The sequence below is a fragment of the Zootoca vivipara genome, chromosome 13 (genome assembly GCF_965207765.1).
Source record: "Zootoca vivipara chromosome 13, rZooViv2.hap1.1, whole genome shotgun sequence".
Classification (NCBI taxonomy): domain Eukaryota; kingdom Metazoa; phylum Chordata; class Lepidosauria; order Squamata; family Lacertidae; genus Zootoca; species Zootoca vivipara.
This window is the reverse complement of record NC_142596.1, coordinates 28448939-28465293: the sequence shown is the minus strand read 5'-3', so window position 1 is coordinate 28465293 and position 16355 is coordinate 28448939. Positions and strand designations below refer to the sequence as shown.

Genomic DNA, 16355 nt, shown 5'->3' with positions numbered 1-16355 from the left:
CTCAATATAGCCCAATCACCTTCATAACATTTGCGGAGCATGCAAGGCCCTCTTTTCCTTCTCTACCACTTCCTTGCCTGTCGTAACTTTTCCACTTGTAGGAAGGTAGAATCCCCAAGTTCTCATTTTCTGGGCCAGTCATCTCCTCCCTCCCTCTCTAGGATCTCCCCGCTGTACTGTGCTGCTGTATCTATGAGCTCTGAAGTTCCATTCATCATTCCTGAACTTGCTTTGGGTCTTCAGTGCCCCCACAGGCTGTGTTGTGTGAGGAAGAACAGCTTTGGCCTGCTAATCACACCTGGCACCTCCATTCTTCATAAGGAGGCTGGCCCGGGCATGGTAGGGAGAGAGAGAGAGAGATACAGAAACAGTCTTGAAATTCTGCTGGAAGTTTAATGCAGCAGCCTGATCAATGTCTCTTCATCAGCAAAGTTCACGGGATCAATTCCCAGCATGGATGGCACAGCAAGGAACTCGTGGACCCCTCCCTGCAAGGATTGACAAATGGCCTAGCAGAAGCCCAAGTGGCTAAGCTCTTCTCCTGCAAGACTTTGACACTCCCCTCTCATGCTGTGTTGCCAAGTCTCACAGGGTCTGGGTGCTGTCCCTTGGAGCTGACCAAGGCATCTGTGGAAGCAGGAGGAGAGCCTCCCAGGTGCAGCCTCAGTGGGGAAGGGCTCCCATGGCTCAGCAGTAAAGAGCACCTGCTTGGCACCCAAATGGTTCTGGGTACAACCCCCAATAGCAGCATCTCCAGGTAGGACTGGGAAAGAGATCCTGTCTGAAATGGCAGAGGGCTACTGCCTATCAGTTTGGACAAGGCTGAGAGAAATGGACCAAGGAGGGTTGCATAAGGCAGTTTCCTGTATTTGTTGTTGGTTGCTTAACAGATTTCTGTGATTAGCTGGCTTCTGGATGGCCAGTGACAAGGACTGATGGGGGGGTGGAACCATCCAAAGAGAAGGGGCAGAGACTGCAAGACCCCAACATCTTACACAGGGCATATCCTAAGCCAAGGACTCTTTCTCTGGCCCCTGAGATGCTTCTGAAGCCAGACCACATCTTCTCACTGGCCCTGATCCATGCACTCCTCGTGTGCTTTTGTCTGGGTGGAATATGTCCTTGTATCCTCTTCCTTGCCTAGATGGAATGGGAGGAGTGTCTGTCTGTACATCTTGTCTATTCATCCATCCACTTGTCTGTCCAACCATCTGTCTGTTGAAATGTCTGGCTTGACTGGTTGGAATACCGGTATGTTTCCTGTACAGAATGTATGAATTATACCTGTTTCTCCACCCATTTTTGCCTTTGACCACACCCACCATTGGCATGTGGCCCCTGGAAGGTTCCTCACAAGGGAAAGAGGCCCTCGGGTTAGGAAGACTCATTACTAGGGTTTCCATAAGCAGAAGGTCTCGTCGCTCAAGACTTGGAAGTGGAAGAACAGCCTGTTTAGAAAGAGAGTTTCCAATAATGTCCCAAGCAAGCTTTTCAGAAGAGGAGTGTGGCTATTGCCCCTTTCAAGCCCAAGAGGGGTTGGAGTCATGTGGCTCCTTCTGGAATTGTGTCCTCCAGCAAAGGAAGCACAACTGGGATAGCCCTTCCAAGAAACCTTCTGAGTCCTTCTCAGATCAACCGGTGGGTTGATGGAACGGCAGGGACAGAACATCCACAGCAAGCTGCAGCCACTGCAGACCAAGCCCTCTGAATGCAAGTGTAGAAGCAGCATCCAGTGGGTGGCCCAGAGGGGGAACCCGAGGGATACTCAGCCAGTGAAGTAGCCCAGCCACCCAAACTGGTAAGGAGTCCTGCAACTGCTCTTTGGTCTGAGCTTCAGTAGGGGTGGCCTTTTTGCTCATGGCTCATTTTAGGGATGGGTTTCTGTCCTTAAATCCCCCAGCAGACCCTTTAGGATGATGCCCCACCCCCTAACGCTTCATCAAAGACTGGCAGCCATCCTTTCAGAACACCTGATAGAGGGCTGATCATTGGCTCCAAGCTGAGAGCTGCCCTCCTCCCAAACACAGGACTGAGGAGGTCAATGGTCAAGTCAGTCCATGGCAGCCCTTGTGCCACTGCAGACCCCTCAGGACTGGTCTTTCTCCACAGGCAGCTCTTGTGGGACCCATAATTTTGCATTCTCCAGAAAAGCTGGGTGTCTGCACCCAAAATTAGGGCATCCCCACCCCCTGCTAATTGCAGCATCTTCCAAGCTCCTTCGCACTTCCCAGCCATTGTCTGCCAAACAAAGGCATCTCTCCATCTCTCCCTCCCTGCCTCTCTCCACCTTTGGATGCCATCCCATTGTTGCCAGCAACACTTGGCAGGACAGTCCTCCATTACTCAGGAAGGCAAGTTAAATTGATTGTGGTTGAAACATCCCTTCTGAAATCAAGCCAGCTTCTCATTTATTGCTCTGTGAATAAATTCCTTTTTCCCATGGTGCCCCCAGGGAGCAGGCACATCATACACAGAGAGATAGAGAGCAAGGAGAGGGTCACAGTAGCCATCTATACCTCTGACCAACCAACATCAGAGGCAGGTGATGGCATTGTGCTGCCTGAATGCAGAGGTCAAAAGAGTGTGTCTCCCTCTCTATAGGAGAAGCAGAGGGTGCTGCCTCCATTGTGATGGCAGCCACCTAGGCAATGCTGAAGAAGTTGCCCAGGCCACCTCCCACCCGCTCTTTCCAGAGGAAAGGAAATGTGTGTGCCATGAATGGGCCAGTGAAGAGATTAATGGACCTTTCACAGAGCAGCTCCCACCTCTTCGCCTGTGCTATACAAGTTTTCAGCCAAGGATAATTTAATGGTCAGGTGTAACCTGTTAGAACAATGCTGAACACCTGCCTAGTCACCAGCTTAATTTATGGCTCCCCTGAAGAATTGAGGTGGGGGAGTGCAGTAACAGGAAGAGAGGGCTGCAAGGGGGCGGGGAGGAATCTGTTCTCATTTAAAGGCCATACTTCCTCATTCACACGTTCCAAAACAATATAGGAAGCAAAAAGGCCACATTTGGAAATTTGCACTTGTATGGATTTTGCAAAAGGGTTCACCAGTCAAGGACACAAATGGACACACTTGCAGGGAAGTGTGCATAAACCAGCACAGGTGAGTGAAAATAACAAACAAAAACACATTATCTTGGACAAACAAAAAATGCATTGCAAAAGTGTGAACTTTAGGCCAAATTGCATGTTAATGTGTGTATATTAGGATAAATTCTTCTTCTTTCTTTCTTCTTCTTCAAATATAAAATATAAATATATAAAATATAAATAATAAAAATGTGTATATTAGGATAAATTCATGCTAAAATGATGGTGAATTTTCATGAGGACTTTGTTAAAAATTGCAAACGGATGTGGAACAGCAGGGAACTGAGGATAGGAAAAATGAAAAACCAGGAAAACCAAAACCAACAGGCTCACCTCACCCCCAGCATCAACAACCCCACACTGGTCGTAGCCCCCCTCTCCCAGTGTTCCCCCTCCCCACCCTGGTCTGGTGCTGAAGAAAACTTCAATCCAAGGAGCACAAACTCTGCCCAGCTGAATGAGATGCCTCAGCTTTTTATTTTCTTGTTTTTGTTAAATACTTTATTGAATTACAAAAGTAAAGAGTTCAGCTGCCTTGCCAAATCCACCTAGAGTGGAAAACAGGCTGGTCTTGCCTGAGGAAACAAGGGCCAAATTTCATTGTGATGATGCAATTAACATGCAGGGCCATTTGATGCTTTAATGTGACCCCGACCCACAACTCACACTTCCCGACACAATCCATGGGCCCAAATACAGCCATCTCCCCAAACTCTGCAATGCAGTTCTCCAAACATGGCCTGCATGTTCCAAGATGCATGCACTAGACTAGAGAAAAGTGTGCATGAAAATGCAGATATTGGTGAAAATAACAGTATACAAAAAGTGCATCGCCTGAGGGGAAATGGCTTGGAAAAATCATGTGCAGATTAAGTGAAGTTGCAAAAAAATGTGAACATTAGAAGAAATCCACACTTAGATGCTGATGAGAGGTTGGGTTTGAAAATAAATAAATAAATCATAAACTAATGCCAAATTATAGAGGAGAAGTAAAGACTGGGGAAATGTTAATTGAGAAAAATGCAGCAGCACAGAGTCATCGTGCCCTAGTGAGGTTCTAAATGTCCTCCTCCCATCTCAGAGTCGCTGTTAAACTGAAACCAAGGACTCCTGTCCTCCTGACAGCGCAATCTTTGCTCTTTGGGTGAATCACAGCTGCATCAGCTTACAAGGGAATAAAGCAATTATTTAGCACTTGTATTCATTACGTGCTGACAGAAGACACGTTGTAACCCAACTCACCCTCATTGTCAAGAGGAGCAAACTACCCTCTGATCAGTACGTAGAAGCTCCCCCTGAAAGCCATGATGGCTGCAGTGCAGGCCCACCCTGCATCTCCCCAGCAGAGGCAGTTTTAGCGTAGCACAAACCGTTCGGCCATCCCAGGTGCCATGCTGCAGGAGGCACCACAATAATGCTTGAACGTAGCACGAAAGGGAACTGCTGAAATTTGAGAACCTAAAGTCCACCACTGTCCCCAGAAGCAGATTAACTTGGTGAGCTTTATCCATCCAAATAGCATAGCTGCCAAGTTTTCCCTTTTCTCGCGAGGAAGCCTATTCAGCATAAGGGAAAATCCCTTAAAATAAGGGATAACTTGGCAGCTATGCCAAATAGTTCAGCTGCCAGGCTCTTTGTAAAATGACACAGGACCGGAGTTGGTGGTCCTCATCGGTGTAGGCTGTCAATTGTGGAGTGCCATCTCTTCTTCTGGCAGGAGGGAGCCTTTCTAGCAGCCAGTCAGCTTGGATCTGGGGTGAACTGCTATCCCCCAAAGCTCTGGGATGAGGCACAAGTGAGGCCTGCAACAAAATGTTGCTGCACGTCTTCTTTCCTTCCTTAGCTAGGAGAGCTCCTGCTCAGGGTTCCAGCCAGCCAGCGTTGCCCTCCCTCCCTGCCTAGACAAGACTGCATAGAGTTGTCTTGGGGGTGGCAGCAGCGTCAAGTCTCCCCGAGAGCCTTGCCCAGTTAGCACTCTGGGCTGGAGGCTGCCCAGCCGATCGTTGATAGAGTACGCCAAACCTGTCTCTCCGATCAGCCTGCTTGTGATTCTTGGCAAACACACACATCTTTTGGCCTCCCTGGGCATGTCCAGAGCCCCGTGGGAGGAGGCACCGCTTGCATCCGCATGGCTTACAAATGACAGGCAATCACACCGATAGCAAAGGGCAGCTGGGGAGCTGCAAATCCAGACACTGCACCACGCTAAACTCTTGTAATCTAGCCTGAGACGTCAGATCTACAGACATAAATCCTGTAAATACCAGGCTTGACATGAGCCTCTGGTCCTGCTGCCCCACCAGCCTGCCAGGCAGCTGCACTTGGGGAAAGGAGACGTGCCGAGCAGCAGGTGGTGGACCAGCTGGACCATCCTCCTGCAGCCTTCACAATACTTAACTTCCCTCCCACTGGTGATGATGGGTAACTTTTAGCCGCCAGGAGAGAACAGATGGGAGGCTTGTGGTGCAGTGGGGCATCCAATCAACACCTCCCTGGCACCCACCTCATGACCAGTGCAGGAGCTGGCATAGGCCCTTGGTGGGTCACTTTTCCTGCATTCAACTGAGCATAAATGTAGGATAGGTATAGGACACCCCCCCTTAGCAATTTCACCACCTGCAATTTCATTTCACTTTTAATTTGTATATCGCCTTTCCATATTAGTATACACAAGGTGGTTTACAGCCACAAAATATGCAACAAAGAGCGCACACCTTATTACACTCTGATCCAATTCAAAAAAATCATAATAAAACATAACCTTAAAATGGAACAATTTATATTCAATAATCTATTAGAATATAATACTGCACAATAAAACCAACTCTTAAAACATCAGCAAATAATTAAACAGAAATTCACTCTTAACTATTACAATAAAGAATTACTAAACTATGATCAATAAAAATAACTCCAGGCTCTGGGGTTGACTTACATCCCCCAAGGCCCTTGTGCCTCGTTGTAAGACAAAGCTACCAGTGTGCTTTTTTTGGGGGGGGTCCTCCAGCACACCTGAGGGCAGCAGGCTAGTGCTGGGGATGCAAGGCAGGCCACGTGGGTGGCACACCTTGTTCTGTCCTCCAACAGAAAAGCACAGCCAAAAGTCTCAGGAGGAGCAAGCAAGGGGCTGTCATGGCTGCCCTTCCGGCATCCGCCACCAGAAGCAGCCATCTCACTCTGCCCAGCTCCCACCTCCTGTCTAGCCTTCTGTCCTTACAGTGGCCAATCAGAAGACCCCAAAAGGAAAGCCACAAGTAATACCTGAGTGCAACAGCAGCAATTCTTCCAGCTGGTATTTGGAAGCATGGCTGCCTCCAAAGGTGGAGGCAGAGCATAGCTACCATGGCTAGTAGCCCCGGATAACTTTACCTTCCATTCATTTGTCCAATTCGCTTTTAAAGCCATCCAGGCTGGTGGCCACTACTATATCCTGTGCAGGCAAATTCCTTAGTTTAGCTGTCCTGTCTTTTGCCTCCTGCTGAATCTGCCAACGTCCAGTTGAGTTCAGTTGAGCTGCAGATGATGGACTCAGTGGCCCCCTTTGCCTCAGTCCAGGAGCAGAGACCTTCTGCTCTTCTTGCATGCTGATTAAGGAGGCGTCACCTAAATCACTTCCAGCTGCAACTGTTGCTTGGTGGCATCAACCGCACGGCAAGACGTGCGTATTAATCAGGCCTTGGAAGAGCCCCGATCAAGGGAAGTGAGGACAAGCATTAAATCACGCTTGAAAGGCTCTGTTTGTCTGACGGCAGAAAACAAAGGCTTCCATTACTTCATTAATTAAATGGGCCTTTCTTGAGAAGTACCTGTCTGCGAGTGGGAGGTTTGGGGGAGGTGCCTTGCCAGTTACCGTCTCCCTTGTTCTCAGCTAGTTGCTCTTTACAGGCCTTCCATTTCTGTCTATTACGTGGACAGGGCTTTGCAGTCATTCAAAAATCATCAAATGATTGGGGGGGGGGTGGAGAGATTGTTTCATTTGCCTGTCTTTCAGGGTGCTTCTGAGCGGGCATGCCAACTCTAGGAGGCAGAAGTGTCTTCACTCCCCTTGACATTTGTTTGAAAGGGTCCTGGTCCCCTCAATGTTGAGGGGCCCAGCACATGGGACAGGATGCCATGGAAAGCTGCACTGGCCTGCGCAATGTCAGGAGATGGCCGTCAGGACCGCAAGGTCACACCAGCCTGCACAGCACTGGCAGATGCTGCATGGACTGGCACAGCCTGGCAGAAGGCTGCATCAGCCTGCGCAGTGTCAGGAGACGCTTGTGACATCATGCGACGTTTGATGTGCACGTGATGTCACATGCGTGCAACACAGGCTGGCCCCCTTCAATCTTGGGGCAACCTGGCACCTCTGATTGTGAGTGCCGAATCCTACAAATTTGCAGCCTTCCCAAATGCCTGTTGCAGTTCCTGAAGACACCCCCTCCAACAGCATCCTAGGCTGGGCTTTGCTATAAGCATGAAAAGGCAAGCAGCAACCCACCAGGCACCTGACAAAAGCACTGTGTGCATTTCTTAAATGCAGTCTTTTAAAGAAATTAGTGTGGAAATGCGCTTTTGTTTGTTTGTTTTTAAAAAGGTTAAAAAAAAATTCTTTAAGAACAAAACCATTGAATAGTAGCCAGTCTCCCTTGCTTCATCATGGCTTCTTGGAGACATCATGAGGTGACATTTTGCCACCATCCGGTGGACTTTCCATATTAGGAAGTGGGCTGGATAAAGTTTTAAAGGTTCAGAGCATTTGGGGGAATGGAGAGAGAGAGAGAGAGAGAGAGAGAGAGAGAGAGAGAGAGAGAGAGAGAGAGAGAGAGAGAGACCCGGTCCCCAGCAAGCATTTATGAATTGGTTCCCTTGAAACATCCCACATCTTTATTTAACAATAAAGATGTATATAAGTCCCATTCCAAGTCCAAGACAGCTACAAACTGGAATCCTAGAATCATAGAACTGTTGAGCTGGAAAAGACCATGAAGGTCATTTAGTCCCACTCCCTACAATGCAGGAATCTTTTGCCCAATGTGGGTCTCAAACCCACAACTCTGGATTAAGAGATTCATGCTCTACCAACTGAGCTAAATGGCTTGTTGGAAAAGAAGGTCTTCCATAGGCCTTGGAAAAGAAAGGCTGTAGAGACGGTGCCAGCCTGTTCTGTGAACTGCTTAGACACTGGAGCCATTGATTGAGCGGGATGTAATTTTTGTTAAACTAAATCAGTGAAATAGCTGATGGGAATGATGTGGTCAGCCCAACTGCACACTCACCGAAACTCATTCCCTGAAAAATGATGGAGAAGAAAACCTTTGAAGAGTTGGAGGAGAGATTTTGGCACCACTCCAGTTGGGAGCAAGGCATTCAGTGTGCCTCTTTGGTATGGAGGGAGCCCCGCCTGGATGGGCCAAGTCATCTGCCCTGGGCTCTATGGCAGCCATTTATACTGTGTTCCTAAAGTGGCATGTATTGGGGGGAAGGGTGTGCAGTGGAGATGGGAAAACTCCATGGGAGGGAGATGCTGGTCCTCTATCTACTAGACCGATAGAGGTTTGTAAATCTCCCATCACAGCAGAGGATGTTTGCTTAGTGGCCTCTCCTGAGCAGCCCTGCAGCAATATTTCCCAGCAGCGAGTGCAATTTACTCCCTTGTGCCCTGGATATGATGTCGGGTAACGAAAGCCTCCTGTGATGGATGTTCTGGGCCCTGCTGGGAATCCAGCCTGCCTCGATCTGGCCTCTAATTGCTTTGGCATTTTCCTCTGGCTGGGCTGTTGTGTCTATTAGCAGGTGCCAACCTAGGGAGAACCCAAGCGCCTGTAAGTCCCAACAGAGGCTTCTCTTGAAAAGAGAACAAGCAGATTTGGAGAGGCCAATTTCAACAGGACCACATAGCAGGGAGAGAAAAACTCTCCCACTGTCGGGGACTGGGCAGAGGAGGAATGGTGGAGACCACCTCCCCATCCCGACCCCTCCAGGGAGGAGGAAGAGGAAGACACTATAGATCAGGGGTAGGCAACCTAAGGCCCATGGGCTGGAAGCGGCCCATGGAGGCCGTTTAACCAGCCCACGAGCCGAGCCGCCCCTGAACCAAGCCGCCCACTTGGCGAGTCCCCGTGCGCTGCGCTAAAGCAGTGCAGTGCGGCGTGGGGACTCTCTTCAGTGGCTCCGGAAATTGCTTCTGCACATGCCCAGACACCAGAAATCTTGTCTGTGCATGTCCGCAGCACCAGAAATCGCTTCTGCGCATGCCCAGATGCCAAAAATTGCTTCTACGTAGGCGCAATTTTCGGCATCTGGGCATGCACAGAAGTGATATCTGGCACCGCGGACATGCACAGATGCAATTTCTGGCGTCGCACTGCGCCGGTCCGGACCACGGAGGATCTCTGCGGGAGTGATCCGGCCCAGGCCCGGTAAGCCTTGCTGACCCCTGCTATAGATTTACAACACTGGTTTGAGGGAGGTCACAGTTCAGAGGCAGATGAGGGGGAAAGTTGGGAAATAATGGGAGAGGAGGAGGCAGGAATGGAATGGCAGCTGACTGACACAGTGTCCTTAGAAAGCATTCTAGACCCCCCATTTCAAGTTGCTCAAAGACAGAGGGCACACAGCAGCACCCATAGAAGTGACAAATGAGGAAGTGGGAGAGATGGGGGGGGTAGAGATTCACTCGGGACAATGCCATTATCCAAGAGGCTGGGTTCTATAGCCTCTGTAATATTTAAATAAAAAAGGATGGTAAGAAAGTTTTCCTTGTCTTTATAATTTCCTGGGCAACCATTCGGGGGCCACTGACAGCATCCTGACACCCGCAGTCCCTCACACTCCACAGTTGCTCAGGATTTTCTACAGCTGCTACTTGCATAGCCCAAAAAAGGTGTGCATTAACTGTATTCACGCATTGTCTCCAGTCTTGGCCCTAAGTACAAGGCAGACGTTGAGTCTGAGCCTCCAAATGCTTCCTTTGAAGTAAGATCCACCTCTGCCAGACCCTCCAAGTGTCCCTATTTTCCAGCAACACTCCCAGATTTACAGAAGCCATCCCAATTTCAAATTTCATCCTGGAATATCCCAGTTTTCCTTAGGACATTCCTACTTTCTTCGGAGAAATGTTGGAGCGTATGGAGTTCTCCGTATGGAGCCATATGAAGACATATAAAGACACACCTTTATAGGGAAGTATTCTCGTGTTTAATGTTTATGTTTTTATATACTTGTTGGAGGCCACCCAGAGTGGCTGAGGCAACCCAGTCAGATGGGTGAGGTGTTGTTGTTGTTGTTAAACAGGACATCCCTATTTTCATCAGAGAAATGTTGGAGAGTTTGTACTGCTGCTGCTGTGGAAATGTTCAGAGATGCAGGAGAGGATATATTGTTTGATTATATCCTATTTCAACTTGTGTTAACAAGTTCCACAATTTAGCAGGGTAACATTCCCCCTTTTAAACTCACACAGCGGTTGCATTGCTCAGGCTCGCTAAAGCCTCCATAATAACTGTCCTGGTATTTCCCCCTTTATTCCCTCTTAAAAGATAAGACACAGCACGGTCTTCTATAAAAGTATAAAAGAGTTTACTCACACATCATTCTGTTCACAACAGGATCCCAGAAGGCAGACTTAGCTTAGAAAAGTTACATGCACCTAGAAACTATCCCATAAGGAGACAGCTCCTTTGTCCTCTCTTGGCTGGAAGCCAAGAGGACATCTTAGGCTAAGCAGATGTTGCTTCCTCCATGAAATGTAGTTAGAGAGAGAGAGATGGCGGCCAACCCTATGCTTTTGTTACCTGCACAGGTGAGGTACCTGTGCCCCACCTCTAGTCACATGCAGAGGAAGTCTATCCCAGCCCAGGAGAAACAGGACGTTCCAACTGGCTGGTCCAGACATCCCCTTCTATGTCCACTCTAGGGATGTTGTACTTGACTGCTCTTGTGTTTCACATCCCACAGCTGCAACACCAGACTATAACACAGCTCATTTCCCCTCCAGAACACACTTTTTTCAATCTCCAAAGCACTCAGTATACCACCACCAACAGAAGAATTTAAAAACGCCCCACAAATTCGTCTTCCGCAACTTACCTGCCCTGCCAGTGCACCTGTCGGCTGGCTCCAGCCCTTGCTTCTCCCTGCCTGCAGAGCAGGTCCAGGGACCAGATGTATCCCTCCAGGCCTCCCTATCTGGCTCCTACAACTCATGGGAGCTGGAAGGAGAGGCAGGACACAGCAAATGCGCTGTGCTGGAACCACGTTGTAGTTAACTTACAAAGTCTGCCAAGGTAAATGAATGTGTGGATAGCCAACAGCTACCGGTATCTTGGAGCTTGAAATGTGAAGAGGCAGGGAGGTGGGGGGATAGGCAGGCAGGCAGGCTTATTTAGCCCCCAGCCCTGCCTCCCCCTGTTCTAACAGCAACCTCGCATCCAGAGCCCAAGGGGCAGGGCAGCAGAGCAACAAGATCTCCGCTGCTGCTTCTGAAGCTTCGAAGGGTTGATATTTAATGACATTTTCCAAATATTTTAATAGGAATTTCAGATCTTGTTGCTAATCTGACATTTATCTTCTATTTAGCAATGAAAATAAACTTGGGTACACAAATCACCCTCCATATTCTAAATGGCTTCATTGTTGCTTTTATTACTTTTTCCATTAAGCTGTCACAATCTGCACCAGGCCCAGCATCTCTGCGGTGGCCGGCTCGAGGGACCTGTCATCTCCACTGGATGATTTACACAGGGGCCCCGGCAATAACTTTATTCATGTCGGAGGATAATTATCAGCTCCATTATTAATGCCTCCCACTTGCCCTCAGGGCGAAACATCAATGAAGTTAAAATATTGACCTGCAATAAAACATGTTTTATAATTAAGCCGACACCTGGATCACTCACCAGTTGAGGCATCCTGGTGCCCCTGCCTGAGGAGGAATCTAAGTGGCCTGGGAGTGCAATTGTTGTCCACACACACACACACTGTGCAAATAATTTCTTGTGGAAGGGAATGGAAATGGACTCCTTTTTCTCCCAGCCAAGCCCCTGCTCAAGATGAATAGAGCTGACTGAGCCTAAATGTGGGACTCATTTGATCTGGGTGCAAACTGAGGCCCCAGCAGGGTTTTCTGGTCATTTGCCTGAAGTCAGGTTGCAAAGGGAACCTGGGTGGTTTTCTCCTCCTGCACCTGATCCCTCCTTGGTGGCAGGTCCAGGTCTTGGAGATCCTTTCATAGCCTATCTCCAAGGGAAAGAAATCTGCCTACAGGCCAAGTATTTACAGGGAAGGAAGGAGGACTTCCTTTTGTACTTGATGAATTAAAGTGTGTGCATGCGCCCCCCCCCCCCCAGAACAAGAGCAGCTCATTGACTCTGCTACCTGCAAAAGCTTGGAGAGTCCGACAGGCACAACCTAAACCCACTACTGAGTCTCAACAACCATCTCCATATGGCACTTGAGGAAGCCTTTCCCTCTCTGGAGGCATCCAAGGCATTCGTTTTGCCTACAGAGCACATTCTGTGACAAGCCTTGGCCAAGACCCATGAAGCTACAGAGTGAGACTTTGTAGTCTTCCAAGCAACCTGCCAAACACTCTGATACAGCAGGAATGGGGGCTTGAGTCCATCGGACAGACCTCTACAGGGAGGGAATCTACACCTGGCTGTTTGGTCAGCAGCCCTGATAGTCCATTGATACAATCCAACCACATGATGGCTCCTTGGCAGTCTCTCCCACGGCCTTGTGAGAAGAAAGCCTTGCCTTGGCTCCCAAGGAGAAACTGGGATGCAAATGGGGGGGGTGATTGTGAACAGGATCTGACCTCACTTCTGCTTCTCCCATGCCTAGAAAGCATGGATCTGAGCAGTTTCCATGCTTTCCATGCATTTGTCCGAGTGGTTTTCCCCTTGCCCTGCTTCTTTCCTAGGGAAAACCTGATCTTTAGCTTTAAATCAGGGCAAATGTCCAACTGAAGAAAACCCAGTTGACATTTGCTCCAGTTGAGCACTAAAGATCAGTTTTCCCCCACAACTGAACTAATTGGGATTTATGAGCAAAAGCTTAAACAGAGTGCCTTGAAGATTATGGAGCTTACCAATATAACACAACTGCACTATTTTATCTCCACTTCATTCCAACATTTGCTGACAGCACAGCCCTCTTCCATTACAGGGCGAGGGGGAGAAATGCCTTTTTCAGGCAGGAGTGACTGACAGCTTCCAACCCTGCATCACTGCAGCCTGCTTCAAAGTCATGGTAGGTGCATCATATTGTTGTGGCACTCAAGCAACTCCACTATGCCAAGCAGGACTCGGCCAATACAGGGAACTAGAATGTCAGTGTGTTATATTGAAAGGGATATGGGATCCTGAAGTTGTCATACATTGATGGGAAATTATTTATCTTTTTCAAGTCATTTAAAATTTGTTCCCGTTTCAGACTCTCCTCCTGCTTCACTGCACAGCCAGACTGAAGCTTCTGTGGGCCTCAAAAGCATTGTGGGATTGCTTTGCCCTACACTCTCTAGGTCACTTGGTGAGTCTAGCCAAGAGGGGGTACCTGTTGTTGTTGTTGTTGTTGTACCCCACCATCTGACTGAGTTGTCACAGTCAACAGATATAAAAACATAATAAAACACCAAACATTAAAAAATTCCCTATAGAATACACCCCTCCCCTGTAGAAATATGCCATTTGATCTCCCCTGAAGAGAGACCTCTTTCCTCTTCTTGGAACTTCTGCAGAAGCCTCATTCTTCAGAAAGAGCAGCTGGCTTTAACATAAGTATCTTTTGTTGTATATCTGAACCTTCAGGAACTGTGAAATTACACATGTCTATAGTTCTTACAGTTAATACTCCTTGGTTACTTTCTTCTATCCTGTGATTTCTCCCTTTGATGTACAAATGTAAATGTAAAAATTGGCTTATCCTGACATTTTCTACTTATTGTTTCATATGTAAAGGATGCCTAACTTTCTACTGTATTCATTCATCCAAACCAAATAAAAATATATTTTTTTAAAAAAAGAATTAATAGCAGCTGACTTGGAAGTACCCACAGCACATGTAACTTTGAGGAGGGAAGAAATGTCTTTTCCCCCAGTAGCTGCCAAATCTGTCCTCCCCAATTATCTTCCATTGGGGCTGCAGTGGAGGGGATGAAGAGAGCACAACCACCCTGCTCGGCTCTGATTAGGCATTTACTCCAGCTGTTAAGAACCCAATGGAATCAATGAGGAAAGCCCACGGTGGCAGCAGGTGCATGTTCTTAGCATATTGTAGATGTTGGGCATTAATGGACGCATGAACTCACTTACTGCAGGAGCACCTTTGGATATGAGAGTGGTTTGCATACACAGGCTGACCCAGGTGTGAATGAACTGAAATTTGCTTTCTCAGGATGGCAACTACAGTGACTCAGCAACCTCTGTCAACCCCCAAAAGCTGAGGCAGTAGGAACCTTTTGCAGACAGTCTGAATGTCTCATTATCAGCTGTGCTCAAAATTCCTGGCAGTGCATGCCGCTGTGGGACAGGTGTCTGTGGCAGCTCAAGGGTTTAGTGGCCCAAGGGCAGACAGGCCAACCATCAACCACCCCATCAGCACATTCCATTGAGACAGGACAGGATCAGCACCACGGACAGGGGCAAGAAGAGTGGTGATCCCTCAGCATCATTGTTGTTTAGTCGTTTAGTCGTGTCCGACTCTTCGTGACCCCATGGACCATAGCACGCCAGGCACTCCTGTCTTGCACTGCCTCCCGCAGTTTGGTCAAACTCATGTTCGTAGCTTCGAGAACACTGTCCAACCACCTTGTTCTCTGACGTCCCCTTCTCCTAGTGCCCTCAATCTTTCCCAACATCAGGGTCTTTTCCAAGGATTCTTCTCTTCTCATGAGGTGGCCAAAGTATTGGAGCCTCAGCTTCACGATCTGTCCTTCCAGGGAGCACTCAGGGCTGATTTCCTTAAGAATGGATAGGTTTGATCTTCTTGCAGTCCATGGGACTCTCAAGAGTCTCCTCCAGCACCATAATTCAAAAGCATCAATTCTTCGGCGATCAGCCTTCTTTATGGTCCAGCTCTCACTTCCATACATCACTACTGGGAAAACCATAGCTTTAACTATACGGACCTTTGTCGGCAAGGTGATATCTCTGCTTTTTAAGATGCTGCCTAGGTTTGTCATTGCTTTTCTCCCAGGAAGCAGGCGTCTTTTAATTTCGTGATCAAGGAGCCCAAGAAGGTAAAATCTCTCACTGCCTCCATTTCTTCCCCTTCTATTTGCCAGGAGGTGATGGGACCAGTGGCCATGATCTTGGTTTTTTTGATGTTGAGCTTCAGACCATATTTTGCGCTCTCCTCTTTCACCCTCATTAAAAGGTTCTTTAATTCCTCCTCGCTTTCTGCCATCAAGGTTGTGTCATCTGCATATCTGAGGTTGTTGATATTTCTTCCGGCAATCTTAATTCCGGCTTGGGATTCATCTAGTCCAGCCTTTCGCATGATGAATTCTGCATATAAGTTAAATAAGCAGGGAGACAATATACAACCTTGTCGTACTCCTTTCCCAATTTTGAACCACTCAGTTGTTCCATATCCAGTTCTAACTGTAGCTTCAGCATCATTATTCCTGACCATTGGCTAGGCCAGTGTTTCTCAACCAGTGTGCCTCCAGATGTTTTGGGACTACAACTCCCATCATCCCTAGCTAGCAAGACCAGTGGTCAGGAATGATGGGAGTTGTAGTCCCAAAACATCTGGAGGCACACTGGTTGAGAAACACTGGGCTAGGCTGGCCACTGGTACCCACACCCTTCAGCTCTAAACAAAACTAAAATTCTACAACTTCCCCTCCCCAGCCTCCCTAGAACTTCTCCCACCCCCTCCCCCACCCCCCGGAACTGTTTTGACAGTGGAACACATTCCTCCTTCCTTGGAGGTTTTGAAGCATAAGTTGGATGGCCATCTGCTGGGGAGCCTTCAGTTGTGATTCCTGCATTGATGCTTTCTGGTGGGAACTGATGAAATTTTGGAACTGTTCGGTTAAGTCTAATGCACTCTGAAAGAGGCATGAGTGGTCTTCCCTATTTCTACACCAGAGGCTTAGAAGCAAGGGGGTGCAAGAACAGTCTCAGCAAGGTTTCATTAACCAGGGTGAGCATGTTGTTGTATTACTGGGAGAACACAGCCCTCTTCCTGACAACAGTCATCACTTGGTGTAGCCCTTCCTCTTTCTCTGCACCCCTTCCAACACCTTCCAGTGAAGAGCTTCAAGAAC

The 16355-nt window shown here is 48.1% G+C and overlaps 1 long non-coding RNA gene across 1 annotated transcript; it reads left to right on the top strand.

Moving 5' to 3' along the window:
- The first annotated feature begins 2985 nt into the window (after positions 1 to 2985).
- On the top strand, positions 2986 to 14107 carry LOC148683674 (uncharacterized). The gene is made up of 2 exons (XR_015946815.1): positions 2986 to 3110; positions 13250 to 14107. It is a non-coding gene; the product is annotated as an uncharacterized LOC148683674 (long non-coding RNA).
- The last annotated feature ends 2248 nt before the right edge of the window (positions 14108 to 16355 follow it).